This window comes from Tursiops truncatus, chromosome 10, assembly GCF_011762595.2.
Source record: "Tursiops truncatus isolate mTurTru1 chromosome 10, mTurTru1.mat.Y, whole genome shotgun sequence".
Lineage (NCBI taxonomy): Eukaryota > Metazoa > Chordata > Mammalia > Artiodactyla > Delphinidae > Tursiops > Tursiops truncatus.
In genome coordinates, this window is record NC_047043.1 from 12733302 (window position 1) to 12759863 (window position 26562).

General features: G+C 42.5%; 1 protein-coding gene across 28 annotated transcripts in view; it reads right to left on the minus strand.

The window, feature by feature from the left end:
- ATXN1 (ataxin 1) overlaps positions 1-26562 on the minus strand; it is a 398514-nt gene that overhangs the window by 211398 nt on the left and 160554 nt on the right. The window contains exon 7 of one of the 28 annotated variants that reach the window (XM_073810360.1): positions 2916-2966. The exons of the other annotated variants lie outside the window; for them this stretch is intronic. The gene's annotated coding sequence lies outside the window, so the exon portion shown is untranslated. The remainder of the gene's footprint in view (positions 1-2915; positions 2967-26562) is intronic. 28 annotated transcript variants of the gene reach the window in all.

Consider the following 26562-nt stretch of genomic DNA (forward strand, 5'->3'; position numbering starts at 1 on the left):
AGTTTTTGCTATAGGAGAAGAGTTGCTGTGTTTTGTTTAATGGAACTAAATTTGTTCTCATTTACATCATGAGCAAGCGGCACTTGGTAGCAAAGAAAGCCCTGAAAATATTCACATTCAGTGAACGCGGCTGTATGTATAATTAGCCGAGATTTATTTTAAAGTACGCTAATCCTTTGTACTCTTTTCTACAATTCACACTGGTGAGGAACAGACAGCAGATTTGGAATTTATTATGAAAGCACAGGCATCGTATTATCTGTTAAAAAATTAAAAAATGGGGAAGGAGTCAGAAAGTCTTTATTAATATACATATTAGGATCAGATCAAAGGAAAGGGCTTGCTTTCTTTCAGAGGAGTTTGTGTTCAGGAGAAATCAGTGAACTGAACAATAGCGTCGGGTAGGAGAGGAGATAGGAAGAATCAAAGGTACACATTTTAGAAGCATAAAATTTTTTCTGAAGTTGTTTATGGAAAACGTCACAGTACAAAAGACTTTCAATAGAACACCGGATATTCATTACCCAGCATCAAGAATCATCAGCTCATGGTCCCTTACATCTTCAAGCAAATCCCAGACAAATCACTTAATCCCTAAATATTTCAGTATGAAGTGTAGAGTTTTTAAGCTCCGTCATTGTCCTGAGGTCCCTGAGAAGCCCAATGCCCCAGCGCCATGCTGTCAGACAGTGACAGAGGCCAGCCGGGAACCCAGGTCTTCTCACTGGAGGCTGAGTGATCTCTCCTCCAGGACCCTCTTGCCCTTACAACACCTACCACCTGTTTTAACTGAACCCTGGCCTGCCATAATGTTAGCACAGAAAACACGCAGTACACTGGTTGGAAATCAGGAAATCCTGAATTTTAATCTCAGCTTTGCTGTTTTTCTGAACCTTAATTGCCCCAACTATTAAGTAGGGATATGAAATTGCCACTAAGAGATACGATTACTTACGACATACTTAGAAAAATCGTGGACTTTCAACTTATAACAGTTATTTTTAATATGTTTTCATGGAGTTTGGGAAAAGATGCTAGAAGCCATGAAACTTTAGAAAACTACTGTGAGGTGAGGTCTCCTATGTGAATAAGTTGGGGCGGGCATACATAATTATTATGTAACTGTACCCTCAGCGCCTTTCCATGACAAGTTTATTTATTTTTCACATATAAATTTGGACCAACGATTTCAACACAGTGGAAGTTTCTAGGGAAAACAAATGTTTCATATAATATGAATCAACATTTCCCAGCGAGGAAAGAGGCAGTCCTTCCCCTACCCCACTCCAGCTCCAGCAGAGGAGGGGAGGGAAGGTCCAGCATCTTTTCGAGAAGGAACAGGCAAGCCCATGGAAAGTGAAAAGAGAAAAGAAACATTCCCTTTCTTTGTCATGGGCTTTGCCAAAACTCTAACCAAAGCAGACTTACAATAGAACACAAAATATTCCCAAGAAAGTGCCCAATGCTGGAAACATAATAACAGAATGCAGGGTTTTGAGTAAGTGACTGAAATATACAACTCGACTGCACCCTTTTCCCTTCTCAAACACACATAAAGGTACTATACTTGAGGAGATAATGGGAGTGAGGTAATTGTAACTTTTAGGAAACCCCATTCTAAGTCAACTCCAAACCTTGAGATCAGACTTTAAATGCACTTGCTGTCAAAAGCCAAGCCACAGGAAATCGTGTCATTTTGAATATAGGCTGGCAACGAACGCATACCGTGTGCAGCCTCACCATAAAATCCAAACCATGAACCAAGTGTCATGCAGAAGCAGTTGGGTGTGGGGCAACGGCCCACCCGCCTGTGTTAGTTTCCTGGGGCTGCCATAACGAAGTACCACAGACTGGGGCCCTTAAACAACAGAAATTTATGGTCTCACATTCTGAAGGCTAGAAGTCCAAGATCAGGCAGGGTGGGTTCCTTCTGAGGGCTGTGCGGGAACGGTCTCTCCCGTGCCTCTCCCTATCCTAGCTTCTCGTGGTTTACAAGCCATCCTTGGCGTTCACTGGCTTGTGTCAGACTAACTCGTCTTAATATGGCATTCTCCCAGCATCTCTGTCTTGGTGTCCAAATTTCCTCTTTTTATAAGGACACCGGTCATATTGGATTGGAGCCCAACACAATGACCTCATCTTAAATTGGTCATCTGCAAAGACCCTACTTCCAAATAAGGCCACACTCACAGATACTGTGGGTGAGGACTTCAGTATCTTTTTGGAGGGACACAGTTCAACATATAACACCACTTCATCCCCACCCAACTTAAGAGAGGTAATTGGGGAAGCTGAGCCACCTCCCATGGAGGTTCCTGTTGTGCTACGGAATACGCCACCAGCGCCCTACGAGGCCCCCCACCGCTGAGAAGAAACACTCAGGAATATGCATGCAATGCCCATGGACACACCCTAGCAAACCATCACTTGGCTTTAACATGCTACCTTGGTTCCTTTCCACTGCCTTCCCTCCTGCGCCCATTCTCAGCTTTGGCCACGTGGCTCCCATGCAATCTGCGTATGAACTTGACCCCTTTCAACTTCAGGATAGGAGAGAAGTCAATCAGAGGCTTCTGCCAACTTTGCATCCTCTTCTACGTATTCAGCGTGCTTCGGTTCCTCCTCCTTTTATCCCTTGCACATTCGGGGCAAGCCAACAGGTATCTCCGAAAAGGGAACCAGGACGTATTTTTGACCTCTTTCTATAGCCAACACAATTACTAGGCCACCAGACAAACCATGAAGGTTATTGCTGAATATGCTCTTTGGCAGTTTTAAAAGTGTTTTTCAAGCATGATAGTTGCAGAACATAATTATTCAACAACTCTAATAGACAGCAACAGCATCATTAGTCCCAATTTACAGAGGAGGAAAGTGAAGCTCAAAAAGGTTAAGAAATTCAGTAATGGACTCACCGCTTGTAAATCAGAACCAAAATATGGATTCATCTCTTCTGATGTCAGGTTCTGCAATGTTATATGATACATAATATGACACAGTCTATATTAAATTATCAAGAAGGACTAAAAGTTTTCTTTTTTTTTGACTCTAAGCGGTATGGCAGCAAGAATAAAGCCTTCTGTATACTCCACGTTTTAAAACGTTTTCCAAAATGTTTCAATGTTAGGTTTTTGTATCCTTATAAAAATGAGGTGTGTTATCCTTAGGCCCATTTTACAGATGATAAATGAAGGTAGAGGTTATGTAATTTGCCTAAATGAACCAATGAGCTGACCATGGAGCTGGAGTAAGAATCTCTGCATTCTAACCCCAAAATTGGCATGACTTTACAAAGAGGAAAATTCAATACAACTTCCCTGGAAAGGAAACATCTGGAAAGAAAATAATGTAAATGAAGGATAAAAAGCAGAAAATCAGATACATTTCCGTATATATACGTGTGCAGGCAGAAGCAGCACACGTATATGTCGTGGACGTCGGGATGGATCCCTGCGCCATGAGAGAGGCCATTCCAGAGGACCACTGATGCCCCTGAGAACGAGTACAAGGCTGTTCTAAGCAGGTCACACGAGACCTGTGACTGGTGAAGGAGGGAAAGTATGTTTTCTAGTTCATCACAGGACCCAGGATTCCTTTTGGTTTCTCACCACCTGCATTCATGACAGAAGGCTTCCAGAAGGAAGGGAATCTGAGCTAATTCTAGAAGAATGAACAGTTTTAGAAAAGAGAGGTAACAGACATACGTGTCCCAATATGGCCAACGGACCACTGCAGTTGGAGGGGCGTGTGTAGAGACGTGGCAGTGGGAGAAGAGACGGGAAAGAAAAGTGGCGGCCACATTATGGAGGATCTCGAGGGTCTTTCTGAGTAATTGAGACAATTCCATAAAATCTGAAGGAGTTTAAGAAGGGTTGGAGCAGGGGAATGACCTCATCCAGAGGCACTGTGTCTACTGCCTTTACGTGAATGACTCTCAGACCCACAAGTCTAGCCCTGCCCTCTCTTCCGAGATCCAGATGCTTTTCAGAACACCTGCTGGGCATCTCTAGATGGCTCCCGCTGGCACTCCCAGCTGGGCATGTTAGGACTCTACGGCTCCTTCCAGACCTAACAGTCTATGATTCTAGTTAAAATTGACATTTTCCCTTGGGGACGCTGAAAATAAACAGAAAACAGAGAAGTCATATTCAACAGGCAGGGGGAAAAGAGCAATGTCCTTCAACTGAAAAAAAAAAAAAAAAATCTGTTCGTCATCTCTCTTTGTGCCCAGGCTCTTAAGTGAGTAATGCATCTGAGCGTGTGTGAGAACGTGCCATGTGCATCCACGGTGAGGGTACCCAGGAGGCAGAACTAAAGCATATTCTCCAAGGACACACGCTCTCAATGACAAGCCAGGATGGCTTTCTTGCCACTCAAAGCTGCTCCCTTGCACCTGGAGAGGCTGGTTCTAGAAACAATTCAAGTACAGAATATGAATCCTGCATTGCTAACTATGTTAAGCACGCCATGCTTCTAGACACAAAACAGCTCATGCTTATCTCTAGCCAACTCCCGCCATTTCTAAGGAGCAAGCAGCCCCTGAATGTCTAGGAGGCTCTGTGGTAGGGAGTTTCCCCCAAAAGATGGGTAAAGCGCCTTCAAGATGTCCCTATACAAGGAGTAAACGTGTTTTCCTGTTAAACTTTCCCTCTGTGGCTGCCAAAGAAACAATATTGTGAAAACCCTCCCTTTAGCAGAGAGCAGAAGTGGCACATTAACGCACACGGTGTGTTTTGAGTAAGGTGCAGTTTATAAGGCTGAGAAATTTCGCTTCTCTTTTCTGGACACAGCTTCCAAAAGCAAAAATTAAGAGTGTAGGCGGGCTGCCACGCCACACTCTGAATTTATAAAATATACACTTTTCACAAGCCTACCTCCACGGGCCCACATCCAACACTCAGCTTGGGCGGGACAGAAACCATCATTATTCACTGTCCAGTCTTGACCAGAGGATCCAGCCAGAACACAGTCTCCTGGGGTGCTGTCACCTTGATGCTGCTGTACCTGCTGGTCCACACCCGAGCTATTCAACTCAGCAGAGCACCTTGATCGTACACTGAATTCTCACTGACAGTAACTTGACCTGGGCCCTTCTGTCTAAGGGTGGGGCTGCTCCGTGTATCCCAGAGGATGTAATACTAAATCACTAAAACCACAGAGAGCAAAATGGCTTCACCTGCAGAAGCTGCTGTGGGCAGCTGCACATATACCCTGACTCGTAGACTCTTCAGAGATAGCATTCAGATTCTACCTTCTTTCAGGCCACTGACCTCTAGGATCTGTGCTTCTTGGTCAATTGGCAGTGCTGAGACACACAGTAAAGAAAACTATGGGTCTGCTAAGAGACCTGACCCTACAGACCTACATTACAACAGCCAAGTATACATTCCAAATATGGTACAGCTCAAAGGCTATTTTGATGGATTTATTAAATATCTGTAATAAATCCATAATATAATCCATGATGCTCCCGTTTCCTTTCCTTATAGATAAAAACTCTCACCCCAAACTCTCTAAGGTCTATCTTACTCCTCTTCCTGTTCAGGAAACTCTGGATCTTCACGACAGTCTTCCCTGGCCTCCCAGGTGGGGGTCAGGTGCCCCTCCTAGATGCTTCCACCACTTCCTGTATTTCCCTCTTGTAATTGACTAGTTCCTTTTTAATCTACTGTACCAAAATAACTATAACCTAGCACCATGGGGTAGGGACCCTTTTAACTTTGGTCCTGCTTTAGTATTTCAGTACTTAGCACCCTACTTGGCACTTAGGGGAATCTCAAAGAATGTTAGTTGAATGACTGACTGAAAACACAATCCATGCTCTGAATAACTGCTATTTAGTCATCCAGTACACGATCGGTACAATTACCTCTTACTCCATTCAGCACTAACCACGGCCCTCAACAGTTACCCGTGGGCCACCATCACAGCTACTGCTTTCGCCACCTTAATGAGGAGAGTGTCCTTACTCCCAAGTGAGGCACTGAGCTTGCTCTATCTACTTCAAGTCAATCAGGAGCCCAAAGCTGTTAGAGCTTTCTCCTTCTAAAGCGCCTGGAGGCCTGAAAGAATCTTAAAACAGGGAAAGCTTTAAAAAAGCTTAAAACAGGCAAAGCCAAAAGCGCTTGGGGCTGGGAGCACAGAAACCATTTCTGGGGAGGAGGGGGTACCACCGTGAGCGGCAATTTTCATGCGGTTCTAGGCTAGCGCCCTTTAAATAAGAAGACATCTTTTATGAGACAGATGCTTGCACAATAAATTATAAATAGATTAGGGTAAGTTTATGCCACAACACACAGTCATTTAAGATAATTTAATCGAGGGTCAAAAATAATTGGGGGGGAAAATGATCGAATCCACAGGAGAATAATCTATGAATGATAAAACGAATCACGGAAAAGACGATCTTGGCAAAAGAACCGCTTTTGTTCAAGTCCATCAGGTAGTTTTTCCTGAAAACCTACTATGTACTCAGCACTGTGCAGGATTTGTAGAGAATGTGGAAGGAATCACTTCCAAGGCCCGGAGCTCATTCCCTCTCGCTGGTCTCTAAACCCACCCCACTGACGCTGCTGCCACGTTTCCAAAATGCAAATGCAATAGGGTCCTTCAGGTTTACATCTACCACCATCGTAACCATAATCCAACATGACAAACAGGACCCTACTCAGTCCCAGGGCTGAAAACCTCTCCTGTCTTTCACTCACAACTCTCCATCCATAACCTGGGACTCAGCCATACTCTCTTACCCACACTTCCTTGGGTTTAAGACTCCTTGACTCCTTCAAGCCTATGCCTTTGAAAATGCTGTCCTTTTCTACCTAGAAGCACTTCCCAAGAACATCTTGCCTGCCTAGTCTGCATAACTCATCCCTCTGAGAAGTCTTTCCTATAAACACCCCTTCATCCCTGGTCCTGATGTGACAGTCTTTTTACGAGTTTCCCCAGAACCCTCTGTATATCAGGGTCGTGGCATTTGACGCATGCAATTCCCCCCTCCTTCCCTCCGCCCTTGCTTCCTCTGGTCCACCTACGAACACTTACTTAGCAACTGCTCTCTACCAGGCCCTGAGCTATGCTAGGTGCTTTGGGTACAACATCTCTTAATAAATCCACACGAGACCCTTGAATTGTAGACATGACTTGCGGATGAGAAACTAAGCTCAGAAAGGTTCAGTAACTCGGTCAAGTTCACACAGCCAGCAAGTGGCAGTCAGGTGCTTCTGCTCCAAGCCCTTGCTCTTTCCTTCTCAACACACCAACTCACAAGAAGGTGAGAAGACTCGCCCAGGATTCCCGCCCAGACCCCCGTGTTTCTTGCAACCTGAAAAATCACACACATGGTTTTGACATGTGACCAGCAGGTGCAAGTTGAAGGTGTGCATGTCCAAAATCAACCGGGTGGGCACACCCAGGCAGTCTGTGCACTTCCCAGGACTTTCTCTTTCCTGCATGTCACAGAGACGGTTTTGTAGTGAATCCCAAACAGCACCCATCAGCTCTCTCTACTTTATGGAGTCGGTCTAAATTTCTTTGGTTTTTAACCACAACTGCACCAATTCTGCATGGCAGATGTTTCCAACAAGCATCAAATCTTCAATTGTTACCATCTTTTGTTTTGGTTTCTAGTTCTGCTAATGTAAGGGACGGTCTGTCCTCGTATTTATTACTACTAGAGTAATGTCATGTTCGGGGTTAGCACATAAAATACCTCTCCAGTTTCTTTGCAAAAGATCAAAACACTTTTTTTTTATGGCAACATCAAAAAGAATCAACATGTAAACATGTTTCAACAGGCATTCTTTCTCCCTTCAGTGATTTCTCAATATTTGGAACACTGTATTAGTCTGTTTTGCTTACAAATGGTAAAATACTTCCCTATTTCTTCTAAGCCTTTTCTGAGACTACTATATTTGCTGACAATTAGTGCTTGGTGCCTTTCTTTGGGTAATAATATTTTGGGGGGAAAAACTACCCTAGAAGTATTTTGGTTTATCACATGCCTTGCTTTGGGAGTGAGGAAAGTGGTATCTATTTTTACCTCTTCTTTCTTTCCATCCATTCTCCCTTCCTTTCTTTCTCTTCCCCTTTAGCCTTTACTTAATCCTCCTGGTGCTACCTCCTTGTATGGCTTCTTAGTCTTTTCACTTGACTGGCAAAGAAAAACAGCATGAGATTCGAGTATGACTGCTGCCTTCTTCCGCTAAGCATGGACTTCCCACTCAAACCCCTGTCAGTGCTGGTGAGGAAAATCAGTCTACTATCTTATCACGGCAGAAGAACTGGCAGAGCAGGCCTTCCGTCTCTGCAAACCATTCAGTCACATCCAGCATTTCCAAAAGGCTTTCTGCTCAAGATAAAGCCCTGTAAATGCCCAATGAACATAAAACATGCCAAACCCCAAAGACAGCCTCCTTGTACATGGGGAAACTTAAGAAGCGTTCCGTTAAACTGGGGACCCATGCAAGGCTGTCCGCCATCATTGCTATTAAAAGCATTCTGGTGGAAGTAGCCACTTTAATTGAATAAGAGAAAGAAATAAGAGGTCTAAAAATTGGGAAAGAGGCAGTAAGATGATCATTATTTGCATAGGCTATGACTGCAAATCTGAACGAGTGGGCTAAACAACTGTTATAGACAATTAGAGGATTCTGTAAGGTAACTAACAAAAGTAATATGCCAAAGTCAATAGCCTTCCTAAGTGATGACCAGTAAGAAGACATCCCATTTTTTACAATAGAGATAAAAATGTAAAATGGCTAGAGATAAACTTGATGAGAAACATGCAAGATCTAGATAAAGAAAATAGTTTCACACTGCTGAAGGACAGAGAACGTATGTCAACTGGAAAGCTCTGCCCTGCTTGTCCTTGAAGAAGAAATCACTAATTCTTCCCAAAGTAATCAATAAACTTGACACGATGTCCAAAAACACCATGAGAAAGCTAACTGTGAAGTTCATATGGACAAATAAACAGGAAGGACTAGCCACAAAAAATGATGCAACGAGAAAGAAGGAAAGACTCCCATACCAGATATTTAAAATACTTTAAAGTTCCAGAAATTAAATCAGTATGCAGGGGTACACAAGTAGAAAGCAAGGTCAACAGAAAAGGAACAGACCTAAACACATACGGGAATTCAGTGCATGACAAAGGTGGCAGTGCATTTTAGTGGAAGAAAGAAGGGCTTTAAATAAGTGGATGGTCCCCTGGAAGAAATAAAGTCAGATCCCTAGTTCACATCCTACACTAAAATCCCAGAGCGACCAAAGATTTAAGTGTTAAAAATGAAAATGTAGAAGTATTAGGATAAAGTTTGAAAACATGACATTAAGTGGAAGAAGCCAGTCACATGGGACTACACATTGTATGATTCCATTTACATGAAATGTCCAGAATGGGCGAATCCAGAGAAAGCAGAATAGTGGTTACCAGGGGCTCTGGGGTAGAGGGAATGCAGAGTGACTGCTTAATGGGTATGGGGTTTCTTTTTGGGATGATGAAAATGTTCTGAAATTAGATTGTGGTGATGGTTGTGCAATTCTGGAACTCTACTAAAACCACTAAATTGCACACATGAAAAGGATGAATTATGGTATGTAAATTACATCTCAATAACGTTATGATTTTAAAAGTACTAAGAAAAAATGAGACAATTTTTAAAACATGATGTTTGAGTGGAGAAGGCATAAGTATGTCAAAAAGTTAAAAGCAAAAAAAAAAAAGGTCTGATGAGTAAGACTATAGAATTTTGAAAACAAATCCTGCGAGAAAGAAGCATAAGAAGTCAAAAAAGAAATGGAAAAATTAAAAAATTCAAGACAAAAGGACTAGTTTTTTTGAGCTACTTTGTGCTCCTAAAAATGAATTAGCTGGAAAAGGCCCAAAAACCCAGTAAAAAATGGGCAATGAAAGTCAATACACATTTCTCAGAAAATAGGAATGGCTCTTAAACATATGAAAAGATGTTCGATCATCACTCTAACAAGCAAAACTCATATTAAAGCTACTAAAAGATAGTAGTTTGCACCTCTTAGGTTGGCAAAGATCATGAAGTTTAATAACACTGTCTGTGGAGAAAAGGCACAAGCCCACAGCGCTAGTGGGAGCGCACATTAGTACAAATGCCAAAACGGAGGGCAATTTGGCAAGGCTCACCAAAATTAAAACTGCACATTCCTTCTGATCCAACAATTCTACTGTAGCAATTTCTCCTCCAGAGAGCCTCACTGATATAGAAAATGTTATTTACAGAAAGTAATTCACTGGAGCATCGTGCATAGTATAAAACGACTGGAAACGAGCGGAAGTCCACCAATGTGGGGCTGAGTAAATTATAGCAAAACCCTACAATGGAATACTATTTAGGTACTAAAAAGAATAAGGCTGTTCCCTATGTTGTGACAAGAAAAGTTTTCAAGGATACATGGTTAGGTGAAAAAAGGTAAAAAACAGAAAAGTGTGTATGGTGTAAACAATGTGTTTTAAAAACCCCGTATTGGGTTTCCCTGGTGGCGCAGTGGTTGAGAGTCCGCCTGCCGATGCAGGGGACGCGGGTTCGTGTCCCGGTCCGGGAGGATCCCGCATGCCGTGGAGCGGCTGTGCCCGTGAGCCATGGCCGCTGAGCCTGCGCGTCCGGAGCCTGTGCTCCGCAACGGGAGAGGCCACAACAGTGAGAGGCCCGCGTACCGCAAAAAAACCCACAAAACCCGTATTTTTGCTCCTATAGTTTTTATAGTTACAAAATATCCCTATATTTATATTTTATTTATATATATATTTATGTTTTTTATTTTATTTCTATTTTATAGTTATAAACTATCCCTAAACAGATCCACAAGAAAATGGTAATGAAGCTTTGCCACTAGGAGTGAATCTGGCTGACTTGGGAACAGAAATAAGAGACTAATTTTTCTTTGTACCTCTCATTGTACCCCTTTTGTACTTTTAGTGATTTAAAACAAATTAGTTAATTCTTTTAGTTAAAAGAAAGAAATGAGAAACAAATATGACAGGGATACTGAAATACGAAATGAGCAAAATATGTGGTCTAATTCTGGACAGTTCTTTTGGTTATTTTTAACATAGGTATATTCAAGAAAGAAATCAATAACTTTTTTAAATCCCTTACAAGGGATCACCCAGGAGGCTGATTCAACTTTTGCAAAACAGATGCATTCAGCTATAAGCTTCCTATACACGGGCCTTAGGTAAGACTCCCACCTCCACCAACACACACCCCTCCAGAGTGGGCAGGGCTGCCTCCAAGACCACGTGTCTAATTCATTCTTCATAATTCACTTAAACCTGGCCTCTGCTGCAGCTGGGGATGTGCCAACTAGACAGGTTCGTTTAGATTCATCCTCAGGACACAAAGAAAAAGACCAAGTTTGCCTATTTCTACTCACTGAATTGTTAGGTCTCCCATTGGCCATCAGTTGAATTTAGAACAAAATAGCTGTAAAAACGTCCTGACAAACACTGCAGTGAATTCATCAGACATTCCCTTAAGTGCTTATTCTAAGGGGGGTGGAGGGGAGGAGGTGTAAAGATGAAAGGGTGGAGACCCCGCTGCTCCGCCCAGCTACTCTGACTCTCCTTGGAAGGAGTCCTGGGTACTCAGGCAGAATAGACTGGTCCGTGGGTAATGGGTCATCAAAAATACAGGATCCTGGATTCAAAACTTTTCATATTAACCCTCTCACAGAGATTACAGCATATCTGTGTATTTTTAACCTCATCTATCAAGCAGAACTTTTTGGATTCCCTTGAAGACGCACATCTATCATGGCAAGAGCTAGCAAGGCTTACTTTCCCCCACTTTATGACCTTCCTAAACCATTACAGCTGATTTTCCATTGTCCATGGGATAGGATGGAGGGCAGGGGTGGCTGAAATTCACAGGTAAGCCCCAACTTCAGTTTAGTCAAAAGTGCCAACATCCCCTTTCGTAGATTAGAAAATTAACACCTTTCATGGTCCCTTCTCTTGTGTTCACAGAGGAGAGAATGGGGTGATTAGTGAGACTTGTACACAGCTTAGAGAAACTGCTGAAGAAATAAAATTGAAAGAATTTTTGAGAAACATTCTACAAAACTCAGGCTCTCCAGCCAGCTGGGCTTTAGGGAAAATTCCTCTGAATCCTTGATGCCTTGGTTACCTAGCACATCGGTTATCTAGCACATCTGGCAGTACATCGGATACTAGAGACCAGATCCACTTGTAGGTCTAAGACTGCGGGTCGGCGGGGGCAACGCACAAAATCCAAGGGAAAAGGAGAGAGGTGGAGGAATCACGTCGGGGTCCCTCGAGATTTTCATAAAGCAAGAAGAATAAATGTTCCTCCACAGAAAGCAGGAGCCATGGTAAGTTCTGAAGAGAGAGGAAAGGTTTGGAACGGGTTCCACGGGAAGTGTGACAGCGCATCTGCTAGACAGCGCAGCCATGGGGACCCGTCCCAAATTGAGGAGCAAGGATTGACATCAGGACCAATACACTGGGTTTGGGGACCTCTGAGAAGCTGTGTAAGTGGCGGGGATCACCCAGGGTTGGTGTCTGGAAAGGACTGTGTGACACAACTATTGGGAAATAAGAGTGAAACTTACAAACCATGACACCTGGGCTGGGGATGGAGACAGTGAGCCTGAAGGCGGCTGAAACAATGAGGGCGATGGCGGGATTCAGCGGAAGGGAGGGGAAGCAGGGGGCCCGGAGGCTGTGACCAGAGAGGGGAATTGCAGAGCTGGAGGTTTCAAGGTTTAGAAAGGTCCAAAGGATATTGGTTCAAGTTGAGACACAGGTGGTAGGTGTGGCAGTGTTTGCAGGTGGCTGAAGTGAAGGAGAGACCAAATCTCAAGATGAAGAGACTGAGCAACGGGAGGGCAGAGGGTTGAGTCAAGTTGACCTGACACCAGCCAGCACGGGGCTGCGATGATGCGCCCTCACTCAAACAAATGGGAATATTTCATCATCATTTTGTCAGGGGGAACACAAATGCTACTCCAGGTCCAAGGGCACATGATGAAGTGTCTTGAAACCATGTCCCTGACTTTTCACAACCAAATCAGAGAAAGGCTCATAAACAGAAGAGAATTCTCTGAGAGACGAGCAAGTACATGACCTGGGTTAACATTATCATGAGGGAGGCAACAGAGAGCAGTGCGATTAAGAGTATATAGATGTGGGGCTTCCCTGGTGGCACAGTGGTTGAGAGTCCACCTGCCGATGCAGGGGACACGGGTTCGTGCCCCGGTCCGGGAAGATCCCACATGCTGCGGAGCGGCTGGGCCCGTGAGCCCGTGAGCCATGGCCGCTGAGCCTGTGCGTCCAGAGCCTGTGCTCCGCAACGGGAGAGGCCACAACAGTGAGAGGCCCGAGTACCACAAAAAAAAAAAAGAGTATATAGATGTGGATCCAAATCCCAGCTCCTCCAACTGCCAAGCTGGACACTTCAGGCTTTATGGAGCCTCTTTAAACCTTAGCCATCACATGTGTAAAGCAGAAACGCTGCAACACATGCATGATGCTTAGAAGAGAGGCTGGTGACAGGGAACTATATTCAGTATCTTGTAATAAACTATAATGGAAAAGCATCTGAAAAATAATATATATGTACATATATATGAATGTATAACTGAATTACTTTGCCGTACACTAGAAACTAACACAACGTTGTAAATCAACTACACTTCAATTTTAAAAAGTAGGTTCAATGGTTTGCAAGGCAGAAATAGAGACACAGATGTAGAGAACAAACGTATGGACACCAAGGGGGAAAAGCAGGGTGGGGGGTGATGGTGGGATGAATTGCAAGATTGGGATTGACATATACACACTAATATGTATAAAATAGATAACTAATAAGAACCTGCTGTATAAAAAAAATAACAAAATAAAATTCAAAAAAAAAAGAGAAGGGTTTCCCTGGTGGCGCAGTGGTTAAGAATCCGCCTGCCAATGCAGGGGACATGGGTTCGAGCCCTGGTCTGGGAAGATCCCACGTGCCACGGGGCAACTAAGCCCATGCGTCCCAACTACTGAGCCTGTGCTCTAGAGCCCATGAGCCACAACTACTAAGCCTGCGTGCCACAACTACTGAAGCCCGCGCGCCTACAGCCTGTGCTCCAAAACAAGAGAAGCCACCACAATGAGAAGCCCGCTCGCCACAACTAGAGAAAGCCTGTGCGCAGCAACGAACACCCAACACAGCCAAAAATAAAATAAATAAATTTATTTTAAAAAAAGAGAAAAAAGAAAAAAATAATAAAATAAAATATAAATAAAAAGTAGGTTCAGAAAAGAAGAGAGGCTAGTGGCCTGTGATTAGTAGACGTTAATTGATGTTCTTACTCTTACACAACTATGTACTCAAGGAAAATTATTTTTAAGAGAGATAGGTAAGAAAAGAGAAGAAACAGTAGTGAAGCATACAAATGTATGAAAAGGAAAAAAAATCATTATCTTAATTCCTAACTGCTTAAAAGTAAGCTACCCAGAGAAATGAAAACATGTCCCCACAAAAGCTTGTTCAGGAATGTTCACAGCGGCATTATTCATCACAGCCAAAAAGCAGAAACAACTCAAGTGACCATCAACTCACGATTGGATAAACAAAACGTGGCCTCTCCATACAATGGAATATCATTATCATAACAAGCGCTGAGCACTGATAACAAGCTACAGTGTGGACAGACCTTGAAAACAATATGCTAAGTGAAAGGAGCCAGGCACAAAAGTCCACATATTGTACGATTCCATTTATATGAAATGTCTAGAACAGTCAAATCTATACGTAAAGAAAACAGATTTGTGGTTGCCAGGAGCTGGGGGTGAAAGGTCAGAGGAAAATGGAATTCACTGCTAACGGATACAGGGTTCCTTTTGGGGGTGATGAAAATGTTCTATAATTTACTGTGGTTAGAGAGTTGCACAATTCTCTGAATACAGTAAAAAGCAGTGTACAGTTTAAAAAGAAAAATGTTAGCTACGTGGTTCTGAATGCTTCCTGCTTCCCGTCTCCTGAATAAAGACTCTTCATCTTTCCTGGGTGAGAGGTCCTGACGGGCAGAGCATATGAAATGCACCATTCCAGCAGTTCCTTTACTTATAAATATCAGAAGATATTGATCCTCCTCCTGGAGACATTCTCAGGTAGGTGTCAGGGAGGTTCTTTCTCCTTTCTCTCTGCTTCTTCCAATCTTGGCTACTGCATTCTGTTTCCCCAGGCGTACAGTGGGTAAAAATCAATATCTTCTTGATCTTTCACAGGCAAAAGCTTTAAGGTGGACAGGCCTTTTATACACAGTTTAAAGCTCCTGAAAAATACCGAGCGGGCGCTCTGAAGCATTGCTTTTTGGCTTCTCCACGCCACGAGGACAGAGTCCCTAAAAGCAGTGCTTCCTCCAAACTACTCCACTGAACAGCCAACATCGTTTTCTTTGGGGAACAAACTCCAAGGAGAAAGTATTGAAAAACCATTCCCCACAGTGCATTTGATGTTTGATTTATCTGATAAACATGCCCATAATTACCTAAAAAGTAACCTCATAATACTATTGGTTACAGGAAACCAAGCTTTTTCATAAACGTCCACAAGTGTTTTTAAGGGAATACTGATGTTAAAAAATCAGAAGACCAATTTATTCCTTTGCAACAATAACCATCACAACAACAGTAATGATTATCATATATTTCCACATGACTCTGAGGGTCTCTGGGTAATGCTGGCTTTTGTCCACACACACAAAATGCCTTTATTATTTGAACAGTCCAGGAATCAAATATGGAAACACTGCTCAAGGAATTTCCATGTAAACCATTTTAAAACATAATGAAGTCTTTTTAAATGTTAGTCTCTTCATCTTTCGGCTTCAATGTTCAAGGCTGAATATACGAAACAAACGATAAAGCATCATGTTTTATAACAAGTTACTCTGGTCAGTGGTGTGCCAGCTATGAGGCATAACCTTCTACTGAGACAAGCACATTAGGAAACTGTAAAGTAGCCCACTGGGCCCAATTTCCACGAAGAGGTACCAACCCCATTAGGTGTATACAACCTACAAATGAATCCAAGAGCTATGGGAGCTGGTAAACTGCATGCATGACTCTAGATGGAGGGGAGCGGGGGGGTAGCGGGACAGGAGTGTCTAGGAAGCAAGAAAAAGGATTTTTCATGACATTGGAAATTAAGAGAAGTTTATATAAGATTTAAGTCGAATAACAAGAATAAATCTGTCATGTATCTCTAGGTATCTAGAAATCTGTAAACTGGAGCTGGGCATAAAACATAAATCCATTCAACAATGATTTATAGTCTACACTTGGCATTTCATGTTTTTTTGTTTTGTTTTGTTTTGTTTTTGCGGTACACGGGCCTCTCACTGTTGTGGCCTCTCCCGTTGCGGAGCACAGGCTCCGGACGCGCAGGCTCAGCAGCCATGGCTCACGCGCCCAGCCGCTCCGCGGCATGTGGGATCCTCCCGGACCGAGGCACGAACCCGTGTCCTCTGCATCGGCAGGCGGACTCTCAACCACTGCGCCACCAGGGAAGCCCGGCATTTCATGTTTTTGCATCTAAATGTTAAGAAGTACAGCACCCTATTCTGCTTTTGCTTGGGTAAGGTTGAAAAATTCAGATGGTATCATGTTTCTCATGGGGTCTTAAAAAGGCAGCTTCAAGAGTTCCCCCTTAATTAATGATTTCTGTTGGCATTTTAGATCTCTTGAATTCCCCTAAACATCCTCTTGCAATATTGGAATAACTTCTAGCTACTCTTGTAACATTAACAGCAGTGTACTTATGGGAAAATATATATGTCTTTTATATGTTTTGACAGCCAATGCTCAGTAAAAACCTGAGAGTATTTGATTGTAATGCCTCACTTTTATAGAGTATTCTACCGTTCATAAAGGGCTTCTTTGTACGAAGCCACAGCTTTGCCGTTCAATTTCTATAAAATATTTTCAAAAGTATTAGTCAATTAATGAACATTTAACATAAAGGTGATCCGGAATCTATGAGGACAGCTCAGGGGAAAGGGACTGCAACCTGGAGACGGCAGAAAAATCATGACATCAAAATTATTCTCATAGTTTTGACAGTAAAGAAAAACCATCAGGAGACACGACAAACTTAAAACCAAAAGGAAATGTTTCTTGCATGGGCTGCAGTACGGTTTTAAACAGAAGGGAAAGATGATTACACATGCCTGCTATTCACTAAATATTAACTACACTAGAATCAAAATCTGAGCCTGAAAGTACAAGTCAGAATAACAGCTGAAACAGTTTCTTAACATGGCAGGCGTGCATGCCTGTTCAAGGCAGGGAACAATGTATTCTTTTTAATATGGAAGCACTTCACCCTGACAATCTAACTATGACAAGCTTACACAGTCCTCAGCATTCTACCTCTGAACAGAACAACATCAGTAACATTCACGATCATATTCTGTCAGCTGCTCTGCTAACAGCAGAAATTTCTACTTGTATATGGATAGTAAGTTCCCCAAGAAGGGGCATGGCTAAGACCAGGGTTCCATCTGTTTGCTTAACAATACAATGCTAGCAAGAATATTTCTGTGCACACATTACACGTACATACGGATTAGAAATAAACAAGGTTTGTAATCGGCAAATGGGCTCCGTGGAGCAAATAACTGATTCATCACATATTTGTAAAAGCAAATATAAAATCCATGAATTATGTCTCTGTGCTGACAAGCTAAAAACTGCTTAGAACTTTTACGTTAACAGGGCATTCTGCTGTGATCAGTTGGGTTTTTCCCTTTATGTGTGAAACACACACAAAAGAGAATTACAAACTTCACAGTTCTCTAACCTTTACAAACCAACACAGTAATTATATTGCAAGGTATCTGACAGCCCAGCGTAATATGAGAAGAGAATTCCTTTTTTCCCCACTTCCTTTAAATAGCTCTCAATTTTTCTACAATTTAAAGACTGCCTGAGCAAAAGATTTTCATAGCTATGAATCCTACTAAAGATAAATTGAGAGATAAAATAAAATCACTATTCCAAGTCACAGAATATTTGAGGCTCCTCCAAAGGAAATGTTTCTCAACACATAAAGACAGTATTAAATTTTAAGAGTGAGGCTATTATCAAAATGAAGGCACAGAAAAGTAAACACAAGTTAACTTGACAAGCCCATACTGGTAAAGCGCAGATAAATGTTATCTCTGGGTTATACGCCTAGTACAGGCAGTCCTCAACTTATAAATGAGCTACGTACAGAAAGTTCATTTGTAAGTCAGTTGTTTGGAACTCCAAACTCATTTTCTCAGAGAAATGATGTTATAAATAAGGCTTGATCTTATAGGAAGGCAAACAAGAGCTATTAAGTCCATAATGTAGACAAATTCTAGTACTGACAGCTCTCAAGCAAGCTGCCTCTATGCTAAGCACAGAACAACAGGTACCTGAATCAGGAGGAGGTGAGGGAGAAGAGGGTTTCTTCTTCCTTACCTGGAACTTCTAAGTTCTTTCTGGCATCTGCCTGCCTTTCTTTATGTGCTCCCCACACACACACCCACCTTCTGTCTAAATGCTTCACCTGAGGCCATGTAATAGAGCATGAAAATGATTTTATATAGGAAACCCTCAACCCCTCTACCCAAACTCCCCTTCTTCCGTCCAGCCATCTGACAATCAAAGGCCAATAAATAGTTCAGTTCAATCAACACTTGTTTTCAGAGTTTTCATGGGAGATATAATCTTGGGCGAGCAGAGTGGGGAAAACCACCACACTCTGAGAATAGAACACAGACAGTGAGCCATCTGGAAGGACTGGGGTAATTTCAGGAATTCCTTTGCTACTTAGTAATGTTAACTAACAGGAAGAGGACCCAGCTCCTGGGACGTGCAGATGAAAAAACTCAAGTAGAAGTAGGTTCCTGACCAATAGGCACAAATAAAAGCCTGGGACGGCGGTGGAGGTGCGGTCTCCTAGGAGCAGCATGTACAAAGGTCCTTGCCTTTCCTTGTGAAGCCAAACGACTGCTTGCTCTTCTTCCCATTGAAGATAACATCAGGGAATGCACATGTTCAGATCAAGAGGGTCTGAAGGATGCAGAGTCCTGATACATCGACTCAGTGGGATCCTGATTTTCCAAGGATGGAGGTACTGTGATATCCTGCAAATAACTGGGTACTCACCCACGTACACACCCAGGGTGCAGCTGGGATGGAGGAAGAGGATGACACCCGGCTCGGGAAGGTATCCAGTTGAAGCAGAGGCTGGTTTGTGTTTCAACAAACCAACTTCCCTGACATACAGGTTGACATTTCCCAGCTTTACCTGCAATTAGGTATGTCCGTGGGACTAAATTCTGGTCCAGGGAACGTGAAAGAGAACGATGTGCGCCACGTCCACTAACAAACCTCCAATGAAAACATTCACTCTCTCTCTTTCCCCCCAGCTGCTGGCCAAATTGCCGCAAAAGATCGTGAAGTTCTCCCAGTGACCCTAGGGAACAGCTGAGCCGTGAGATGGAAGGACTCTGGGTCTGGGAATCACCACCATGTGGAGACCTCCACCCCCAACTGTGGAACCCAAGTTAACTATAACATGATTGAAAAGGAAACTTCTATTGTGTTCCTCCCTGAGGGTTGGGTTGTTTTTTTACTGTGACATCCTTGCCCTCTGCACCATCACCTTTTTGTTGCATCTCAGGAAAAGCCCTTTATGTTCACCTACCCTGAATAATCCATTAAGCTGGTCTGTCTCCAAACTAAATGGCCTCACCCCGCTGAGATTTTATTATGCTTCTAGTTTTTCTAGTTTTCCTTCTTCCTTCGCTGTGGTCTATATATTTAACACTAGAGAGCCTTCTTACTCCTTGGAGAACTGGGTAAGTAAACTTGTTAAATCATTCACCTTCATTTCAGTGTCCTTCTAAGCCAACCCTGAGATACTCAGAGACCCACCTACAGGGTCAAGTACAGGATTTGGGGTCTTTCATTTTTCTCTTTGCTGAGAAGGCTTTTTCCTATTATTTCCTGATCTCATAAGTAGATTAGGGTCGCGGAAGTATGTCTGCTGGATAAGAAAACTAGGATTGTATCATATTTATGACAAAATTCACAGAAGTGACATCACTTGAATTTTGTTAAAAGCAGCTTGATCACTTCATCCTCTTATATATTCATTCATTCAGTTTACTTTTAATGGGAAAGGGGAGAAAAAAGGCTAAAGAAGGAAAGATGAGAGTGAAGAAGGGAAAGAATCTATAAACATCTTCCCCCTCTTGCTCTGTAAATGTCCCCCGTATTTCATTATTGGCAGTTATAAGGTACAGTAAAACTCTAATATAAATTTAAACAGATTTTGTCTAATCCTAAAACTTGCCTTTCTATCCTTACTCCCTCCAGCAGCAACCTTCTGGCACTTTCCACCCTCATCTCTTTGTTGCATCTCTGAAAGGCCCACGAGGTTGAATGGTCATGCGCTTCCCACGTGGCGTCTTAAGAAATAATGAATTAACCTGTTTGATGTGTGTGCACCACCTCTTTGACAAAGGATGACCTGATGGATTTCCCAATCCTTATGGAACTCGCCTGAGGGTTACAGAGCAGAGATTCCATCTGCCTTTACCTTGCAACTTTTTTGAGAGTAAGTTCAAAATGGTGCTCCGAGGTCAGCATATGACTTCCACTTCTGCTGCCAAAAGAAAACGAGTCACTCACTGTGGTAAATGCACTCAAAAGCTTCAGGCGCTCTGAGAAGGGAAGAAAAGTGACTGGCCTCTATGGGGCTATGGAAAGACCCACTGGACAAAGTAAGTATTTTTCTATGGAATCTTTACATAGAACCATTGACTACGATTACAATGTTTTTAAAGATTTTTTTGATGTGGACCATTTTTAAAGTCTTTATTGAATTTGTTACAATATTGCTTCTGTTTTATGTTTTGGTTTTTTTCTCTTTTCTTTTCTTTTCTTTTTTTTTTTTTTTTTTTGGCTGCGAGGCATGTGGGATCCTAGCTCCCCGACCAGGGGTCGAATCCACACCCCCTGCATTGGAAGGCGAAGTCTTAACCACTGGACCGCCAGGGAAGTCTCTACAATTACAATTTTGAAATAAGTTCCCTACGAAAAAATCCTGAAGTCAATACATTAACTAAAAAGGACATAAAAAGCTTCTTTATCCTGCCACTTTGAACATATGTGCCTCCACAGCGGGTCCACAAAGGGGGCCCCGCAGTCACTTTCCAGAGTGTTCTCCCATTGCCAAAGTCCACTCTACAAAAGATGTCATTTCTTTTCACATTCTCCACAAAACATCTATTCATATTATGAAACACACTGCCATTTAAACCATGTTTTAAACCCACCGTAGGCAAACTCACATTCCATGGAGAGTTCTCATTGTTAAAAAGATATTTGAAAATTAAGTTTACGTGCTGTAAAAGTGATACTCAATTCTGGGCTTAAATCAGAACCACAATTTTATGTTTTTTCAAGAATATCAAGCAACTTCCATTTATAGTTAATCCTAAAAGAGGTTAACCTTCTCTTCAGTTGCCTATTGTCAATAAAGTATATATTTAGCCTAATCCCTGACTGCTATCAAAGAAGGTTATGTTAGAAACATAACTTGAAATGTTGACTAAGAGAGGAATGGAAACCTTCAGAGACCTTCCTTTAAGACACAAATCTGATGACTGCCAGCCATGATCAAATGTGTAAGTCCAAGTACGCACAAGGGAAAGACACCGCCGATTGTGCCCCCACCCTGATGTTACCCAAGCCCCAAACTAACTCCCGACTGTGGGGGTAACAGGTCACAACTGCTGATTTGGAGGCTACCAGCTTGCTGCAGAGATAGAAAAATAGTGTCATCTTTGAGCTATCTGTGGACATGTGTGTAATAACCGAGGAAAATAAGGAAATGAACGCTACCGAAACTCTTTCCTAAATTACACAGGTTGAGGGACAAGCCCAAGAGAAGAGAAGAATGACGTGACTAAACCCAACCAGAAGAGCATTCAATATGAGCCCACTCATTATAGCAACAAGTGAAAAAGACACAGAGCCTGAAGATAAGGAGCTTCAATTAAGCACACAAGCCGCCCTTTTCTATTTCTTCTTCCATAAAGTTCATTGCACTTTTATGGTATTTTAGCTTTTATGTCTGGGACCCCTGGGACCCAGGGACCTCTACCTTGGCGCAGTTAAAGGAGTATGTGTGGGCTTTTCCTCAATAAAATGGTGATTTGATAGAGAGGTTTTCTGTGAATTGAGTCTGAACAGTAGGCTTGACATCTTTTATCAAGCAGAGAGAAATGCCAACTTGAAAAATACTCTACCACTGTTCATGGCTGCTATTAAAAAATAGAGTAATCCTCTCCCTTCTTTTTACTTTTAAGACAGGGACCGCTTCGCTGGGTCTGACCTGGTAACGTATAAATTCATTCAGTCCAGCTCAAGCCATGGACCTTCCTGCTCCAAGTCTCATTGTAGGCAGACATTGTGTTTATACCCTATTTAACCCTCCTTCTTCACCTAGAATACATAATTCTCCAATGCAGGCACTCAAATATCTGCAGAATGAAGGACTTCAGTTACTGACATCAGCACCACCTGTCTGTAAGCTTGACCCAGGGATTTTCATCGACGACTCCCCCTCCATTCCCATATTCATCAATCACTACATTCCATGATTCTACCTCCTCAAAGGTTTTTGGATATGCTGCTTCCTCTTCCTTTTCTGACCCCCCATCCTTCCCAACCTAGGCCTCAAATGAATAGGCTCTCATTACCTACTTCTAACTCTTAACCCTCCGACCTCCATCTTTCCCAACTCCAGCCACCCTGGATATCCTGTCACCAACTGCATATATATATATATATATATATATATATATATATATATATATGCGTTCGTTGCACGATATATATATATATCGTGTCACTGAGTCATTTCCTTGAACAAGAACTTGCAACTCTGCATCACCTGCCCTATTAACTTCAAACTCCTCTGCCAGGTCTTAATGATCCTCCCATCTTCCCCAAAGCTGCCCAACTTTCTTTCACACTGATCTCCAGCAAAAATACACACATCATTCAGCCACACAGGTCACCTGCATCCCTCCCTCGTGCCTTTGTCCCTGCTGTCCCTGCAGCCAGAACAACTTCTCAGTGTGCTCCACCCATCATATCTAGCCCTCCTTTCAAGGTGCAAATCAGGTTTTCCTTCTCGAATGAAACTCTTCCTGGACACTTCAACCCCCAGCCGCCTCTCCTTCCCCTCAATACCCACTCAGCCCAGAGCTGGCCCCTCCATCACAAGTTCTTAGCTGTATACTGTCATGTATGGCTCTGTACTTGCTTCTCGTGGATTGGTATTGCACCCTTCAGCAAGATTTTCATAAAGATAATTTTAGATTTACAGAGAGCTGCAAAAGCAGGAGTGTTCCTTTGTACCCTTCATCCAGCTTCCCCGTAAGTCAACATCTTACATAACCAAAGAACAATGATCAAAACTAGAAAATTAACCTTGGTCAGTACTGCTAACTAAACTATAGAATGTACTAGGATGTCACCAGTTTTTCCACTAATGTCTTCCTCTGTTTCAGGATCCAATTTCGGATTTCACCTTGCATTTAGTTGCCATGTCTCTTTCATCTCTTCCAATCTGTGGCCATTCCTCAATCCTTCCTGATCTTTAAAGAATGCTGACATTTTTGAAAAGTAGGTGTCTGATTCATTGATTGATTCATTGATTCATTCATTAAACAACTGATGTTTAGGGGCTTGTCTTGGGTGCTAGACTGACAACAAATAAAACAGTTCCTCGGGCTTCCCTGGTGGCGCAGTGGTTGGGAGTCCGCCTGCAGATGCAGGGGACGCGGGTTCGTGCCCCGGTCCGGGAAGATCCCACATGCCGCGGAGAGGCTGGGCCCGTGAGCCATGGCCGCTGGGCCTGCGCGTCCGGAGCCTGTGCTGCGCGGCAGGAGAGGCCACGGCAGTGACAGGCCCGTGTACCACCAAAAAAAAAAAAAAAAACAGTTCCTTTTTTCAATATGTTAACAGCCTAGTTAATAGAAATTCATGTGAGTGTCTAGATGTCCTTGATAGAAGTATGTGGAGAGCACACGTATGCTCCCGTTTTCAAAAGTTTGCTTCGTGGCACTTTGCTTTTACAAAAGACCTATACCAGCACCTATTTTTGCTAATGGAAAGAAATCTGAAGAGGATTTTGGCTTTTATGAAAACAGGTGAAAAGGGGAAATGGTTTTAGCACTGGTTTTGCAGCAGCCGTTACAGCGGCAGCGCACACCCCCAGCAGAAAAGTAGCACCACCAAGCTCCTTCCTGGAACTACAGGAAGCATCTCAGCATCAAGACACCACAGGCTTGAACTGTGTCTGTGAGCATCTGGGCTTTATCTCCATTTGTTTTGTGCAGCCGTTAGCAAGATGTGTCCTAAGGTCATTGCTTCTTCGCTTTAAGCCATTTCGGCTTACGACAGGTTTCACAGGAACACTCTCCTTTCGGATAGCAGGGAAACCTGTACAGCGATGGGTCAAACGGCAACACTGTAAATTCTACCTGGAGAAGAAAACGTAGGGTGACAGGCAGGCAGGAAAGACCTTCTTAAGAAAAACAGCATTTTGTTTCCCTTTTTATTCCACTGCTCACTCTATAAAAATAGTGGGCATATAAAATATCTAGAGACAAATACTGTCATACAGTTAGCGGGTACACTCTGCCTCTCCATCTTCTAAACTATAATTCCTAAAATCAAACACCTCAAGGGCACACTTTTTCGGAAGATTTAATGTAGTAAACATAGACTCTTTATATAGTGACTATGTGCTTTACTAGAAAACTTGCAAACGGTTTAGGTAAAAAAAAAATCTGAGAGGCCATTTGTCTTAATCCAGTTTTCAAATCCAATTTCATAGTTTTTATTCCTTCACAGGGAATAATGAAGAGCAAATAAGAAGCATCATCAATCAAAGATGGACTCCCTCAGTTTCTTTACTTAATTCAATTTTCTTGTACTGCTCCTACTGTATTTTGCAAACAAAGCTGTTCTTTTCTACATGTGATAGTTCAGCCCTGCAAACACCCTCAGAAATAACAAACAAACAATCGGGCACATTTTCTGCCACAAATTTCACTCTGCAATATTCTTTATCCGAAGCATTTTGAATTCCAAGCAAGCAGAGACACGTCTGTATCGCAAGACCTGCACACAATAGAGAATGTGTATTTTTAGACCCTTATTGACACTTAAATCTGTTAATATTTAACTCCTACTACTGTTCTAAAGGAGGAATAAGCAAACTCGCCTGCACACACAATGTTACATCAAGCACTTTAATTCTAACAGTAAATGCTGCCGAAAGGAATTCTACTTTCACTATTTCATATCACCCTTTCTAATTAATGTCAATGTGTCTTTTCCATGGGAGGGTACATACAACAGATGCACATATGTGCTATATCTGTGGATATCCACACAAATGCACACATATTCATGAGTGCAACATGCAAATATACTCATAGGCATACAGACTGGCCCCCATGTTAGTATCCACTTATAAATAGAGCTTGTTGCAGTCCCCGACTTGCATGGGAATACATACAAACAGCATCTAATCCAGTTGATTTCCTTTCATTAACTTTTGTAGGAAATTAAGATAAAATACTACAAAAAAAAAAAATAAGCCAAGTAGACACTTCATGGAGTCTGTGATTAAGAAACACAGAAGCTAGGGGCTTCCCTGGTGGCGCAATGGTTGGGAGTCCGCCTGCCGATGCAGGGGACGCGGGTTCGTGCCCCGGTCCAGGAAGATCCCACCTGCCGCGGAGCGGCTGGGCCCGTTTGCCATCGCCGCTGAGCCTGCGCGTCCAGAGCCTGTGCTCCGCAACGGGAGAGGCCACAGCAGTGAGAGGCCCGCGTACGGCAAAAAAAAAAAAAAAAAAAAAAAAAGAAACACAGAAGCTAATGAGACAGATGGGCTGCTGCATAAAGAGAATTTCAGCACACCAGCCCACACTTTGCAGAGATTTACTGTGCTTCACCTTTTCTGTTGCAAAGTCTTCATCATTTAGCATCTTCCTTATTTGACTCTTGTCCCTCGCACAGACCCCCTCCTATTTCTGCCTAAACCTTCTGAAATGAGGATTATTAAATAAAACAAGACAACATTCTTTTTTTTAATCTGTTATTCAAGGTTTACTCAGAAGCAATATTTACTATAAAATCATGGGGTTTCTAGCTCAACAGATAGTGGACAACTCTGTTAACAGACAGAGCTGGCTGGAAAATTTTTAGAAAAATCCCATAAACATAGAAGAATTTCCGGGCCAGAAAAACGAGGAGCTGGAAAAAAAATTCACGTATATTTTAAAATTATTCACAATAGATTTTTCCTCTATGTGACTGGTCCTCTAGGTTATCCTCAAACACACAGGCGATCACTGTCCTAAGAACTTCTCCATAAAAACGGTGCATATTTACAGAAATAACGTATGTGGAGGGCCTTACAATTCACCACACACTTTTTATGCATTCCTACACTTGAT